Here is a 5,076-nt window from a genome sequence, read left to right as displayed (position 1 = left end):
GCAGAGAGGGCATGCTGCGGACCCTGTCTGCAAGAGAATTCCATCTGGCGGGGTCCAGGAGGCGGGCCGTCTCTGAGGCAGCTCCTCCCCTTTGGAACACCCTTCCCCCAGAAGTGAGGCTAGCTTCCTTCCTCCTGGACTTCAGGAAACAATTGAAGACCTGTTTTTTCCACCATGCTTGGAATGGGGAGAGGAAGAGCCACTCTTGGGGTTGGTTGGTTCCCTAGTCCTGCTGGTCTTGTCCCCCTTTGGGTGGTATTAGATCTGCCATTACTTGGATCTCATTACATTTTATATTTATTTATTGATATTAATATTTATTGATGAATGATATTATTTAAGATTTTATTGAATTTTAAACTGTTTTATTGTGAACCACCCAGAGTCCCCCATATGGGGGGATGGCCGATGATAAAAATATGATAAATAAATATATAAATAAATAAATACATGATCTTCAATTTTTGCTATACTTTGGGATGTTCATTTTCATTAAGAGAAATCTGTAACTTTTCCAAAACTTGAATTTTCCAAATATGATGTGACCTTCCTCTGCAAATTAATTGCTGTCTATTTCCCAAACTATTGGATAAAAGTGTAAAAAATATTTACATCTTTCAACAACAATTTACTTTCCATGAAAATTCTACCCAGTTAGACATGTTTAGAGATCTAAGAACTTCAAGGACAGGAATAACTGTGGAACAAATGGAGCAGATGTCAGAGCATGTATTATAAAAGAAAGATTTTCAGAAGGGGAAATTACATATATCCTATTAGGATTTAGCATGCCATGGGGAAGTCTGGATAAAAGAGACCTCCTGCAGTCCCACAAACTGGTTGGGTGTGGATAAATGGAATTCTTAGCATCTGTATCATCTGGTACAGATCGGAACAGAATTTTGGTAGAATGCCAAAAGTCCTTGATTATAATTCCAAATGTTTTAGTGAATGTACTAGTTCATCTCATTCTTTCCTGCCACACAATATTCACTGAACTTTAGCTGACTGTCATTTGTTAAGATACATTATATCTACATTCCAGGTTCTGATTCCTTGGCATGTCTGTACAGAACAATGAAGAACAACCATAAACCATCTGAAATGGATGCTCACAGATGGTTTCAGTTGATAGAAGAAGGTTGTTTATACAGGATTTACAATGACTGGATTTAACTCCACTGATTAACCTTCCTGCAGTATCTGGGCATAAGACCAATAGGGATACCCATTAAGCTGAGCACCTAAGGCCAAATGGCTACATCTCCACTTCAAAATGGAGAAAAGATTAAACCTTCATCTTGTATTAATATTTTTCAAAGCCCAGCATGCTGAGAAAATGATTGAGACAAATTAGTTCACTAGATTTACATTTATTTTTTCAAATTAAATCCAGAATTCAAAATCGTTGCCCAAAGCAGCTTTGGAATGTTAGAAATTACCATTAGATATGAAACAGAGAAGAATATAAGTTGGTAGCTGCAATTTTCATTTTATATTTATATTCACAGTATGAAATCATAAATTTTAAAATTATTATTATTAAGGCCTTTGTAACTTGGAGGTAATGTAATATCACCTGCTTAAAAAGTGGTTTTCTCTATATTATAAAAATTATGTGCTATTCACACATAAATCCAAAATCCAAAAAAGTTTAGTCCAAATCTAAACTTTGCCATCTTAATGAGAGTATTCAGGGGTTTTTAATTTACTTGTGCACGTTGTCTTTATCTCCAATTTATCTTCAGAGTAATGATAAAGCTCCATCCTCATGCAATGACTAATTGTACAGGGGATAAAGTAGGTCAGGCCACTCAATATCTCATGGCCCAAATCCTGGATATGCATTGTCTTTTGATAAAGAAAGTTACTGATTGCATAGAATCTTTTAATTGTTTTTGTATTAACATTTTCAAAAATGCTTTTAAGAGTTTACAGTGAATGCATCAACATTTAAAAAGCACTCATCTACAGTAATAGAGAGGTACAGTTGTCCTATATTCCCTGTACATACATTTAGAGCTTATACGTAATTGCCTAAATAATGTTTCAGCTATTTCTAAGTCTTTTCTTCCAATGAAATACTGATTTATCTCCTGGGTAAAACTGGGGTCTTAAGATATACAAGAAGCACTTAGGTTGTCTGCTCTTTAGAATTCACTGCCTAGAAAAGTCCCTGCAGTTTTACTGGCAAGATTTTTCAGAAGTGGTTCGCCATTGCCTCCTTCCTAGGGCTGAGAGAAAATGACTGGCCCAAGGTCACCCAGCTGGCTTTGTGCCAAAGGTGGGACTAGAACTCATGGTCTCCCAGTTTCTAGCCTGATGCCTTAACCTCTACAGCAAACTGGCTCCCATGTGTTAGTAGGGCGTTAATATTTGACTGGCAAGCAACTATCACATAAAGTCAAACAGGGTAAGGAAAGGGATCAGTTGTATTATCATACAATTTTAGAATACTGCTGACATTATATTTTAGAAATACTACAACCAGGCACATATAACAAAATTGTTGCCATTCTCAGAAGCATCTGAGTGTGTGGAATCAACAGACCATAGCTACAGCTGCTGTCTTTGTGTGTTTTAAATTAATTTGTTTAGGCAGCTATAAGAACATAGGCTTCTTTAAAAAAAAGACATCCAGCTGTTTTCCTATTTTCAAGAGTCATTACATTTCTGTATGTATATGAATGGTGATGAGAAGCTTACATATTCACAAGTTTAAGTATAAAGTCAATATTTGGGTTACGTCTCTTAGGCATTTCCAACACATGTCAGACTTCTAGGATATTGTACAATTGAAAAGTAAAGTCAAAGTGGAAAACCGATGGCATGGATTCCATGTGCCTTGCAATATTTAGCCTTTGTGAGACTTTTCAAAATTGAGAGAATGCAGGAAGACTTCTTGGATACTTTCAGAAATCTTTGTCTAAGATTTTTTTATCTTGTTTAGAGAGTTGCAGTTTAGAATATTTCCAAAAGATGTTTACATTGCACAGAAATTATACATTTATACAAAACAATCAACATGATGTAATCTTATTAATAATAGTATATTATTAAAGGGCAGGTACTATTTTCATGTGAATCAAAGTGGAAGGATATCGCAGAAGAGAAAAGAGAAGCAATGGAAGTACTGGGGTGATGACTTTGTAATTTAAGTCATTTCTATCTTCCATATCATCTTTCCTTACAATAATTTTTATCTCTATTTTTGGCAAATTCTGCAATCATTCTACTTTCCTCCTAAATTTCTTTTACTTCTTTCCTTTTCTTGTGTCCATTTTTAACAAGATATACACTTGATAATATCAAACATTAATCTAACATTAACTGTTCAAAACTTCTCATTACCCTTTTATCTATCTATATACTACTATGAATGAATAACTTTATTGATTAGTCAAATGACCATATCAGAAAGTTGGGCATCAGCCACTATAAGATATAAAATATAAAATATGATACCATAAAAGAGCTAAAAAACAGTAAAATTAGCTAAAATATATTATGGTGAGATAAAATACGATAAAATACAGTAGGGTAAAATGGAGATAAAATTGTAAGATAAAAATGCAAGATATAATAAAATGAGTAATAAAATACAGAAATAATATGAGTTTAAATGAATTCATCACCTTTACATGCCACCCCAATGTGTTCCATAAATTGCATTCCCAGTTGGACAGCCCTAACTATAAACTATAATCACTTCTCAGCCTTTTGGCTAAGATCAAGTGTAGTATATACTACTAAAACTCTCATGTCTGTTTGTCTGTTTGTAACCTTCAATTGGGCAAAATGGTGCAGCATAGGGCAACAATTTTTGAATCAACATACTTCAAATGGGCTAACTTAGAATGCATCCAAAATCTGGATTCCCATTACTCCCATGGGATTGAAATTTGGAAAAGTTGTGGCTGCTTCAGTGCAGCTATGCTGCTGCACCACCGTGCTGCTATAGTCAGCCAAGGTCACATTATCATTATTTCCAGTGCTCCCTGCCAGCTTCCCAGAAGTCAGTGGGGAAGCCAGCAGGAAGTGTGAAGTCTTCTGAGGTGATGACAGCACCATACAGTATTGTGGTAATAATAGTAATAGTAATAGTAATAATAATAAAACAAAAAACAAAAAAAATATTGTCAGCCTAATTATGCTTCATGGAAAGAGAGGGGAGATGTCATGGTCAACAGATGACACCAAACATCATCAGGAAGCAGCAAGGAGGAGGAGAGAAAAAGAATCAGATGAGGCCAGGGCCGCCTGACTCCAGGATCAAACAGTCAGTACAAATAATATGAGAGAAGGAGAGACAGAAGAGGAGAGGCATGCAAGTCTCTGGAATGCTAACAAAAGTCACAGAAGGAGAAGAGAGGAAGAGACAAAGGAGCAGAGAAATGGAAGTCTTTAGGATCAGAGACAAAGAACGAGTACCAAAATATATGAAAAAAACAAGGATGAAATGGCATGGTATAATGTTCCTGCTAATGTTGGTGCGATGGCCAAAGTCTGCCCTCATTGTCATGTCTTCCTGTTCCCTGAAAAAAACACCAATTTCTGCTACATAAAGGGAAAGGTCAGAATAGGCAATTTGCAATCTTTACTTAATGAATTCCTCAATTTATACAGCAACGATGAACCTCTTGCAAACAAGTTCAGGAAGAACATCAGACAATTCAAATGCCTCTTCCAAATGACATCCTTTAGTGCCAAAGAACTCCTTCCAACAAGGAACAGATGGAATTCTGTGATTATTCAAGGGCAAATCCATCATTTAATGCCAGACCCCAACTAGCAAGCCAAATTCCTTCAAATATACTTCATGGATCCTCAAGACAGTGTAGAATTGAAAATGAGTACACTCCACAATGATGGAATTCAATGGGATATTGTTGGATTCTTGGAGAACCTACTACGACAGTGAAACCCATACATTATGTCCCTTCAACTTGCAAAAGAACAAATTTGAGACATGCCAGAAACATCCATTATCACTGATCCTGACTGGAGACTGGCATTTGAACATGAGCAATTTTATGCACAAATTGCCAATGAAGTTGCCATCATTATACCAAACAA

The 5,076-nt window shown here is 35.9% G+C and overlaps 1 pseudogene; it reads left to right on the top strand.

Moving 5' to 3' along the window:
* Positions 1–3,704: 3,704 nt before the first annotated feature.
* On the top strand, positions 3,705–3,907 carry LOC134502476 (U2 spliceosomal RNA; annotated as a pseudogene).
* Positions 3,908–5,076: the final 1,169 nt, after the last annotated feature.

The sequence above is a fragment of the Candoia aspera genome, chromosome 8 (genome assembly GCF_035149785.1).
Source record: "Candoia aspera isolate rCanAsp1 chromosome 8, rCanAsp1.hap2, whole genome shotgun sequence".
In the NCBI taxonomy this organism is placed as follows: Eukaryota; Metazoa; Chordata; class Lepidosauria; order Squamata; family Boidae; genus Candoia; species Candoia aspera.
The sequence above is the reverse complement of the archived record's forward strand: the minus strand, read 5'-3'. Positions and strand labels throughout refer to the sequence as shown.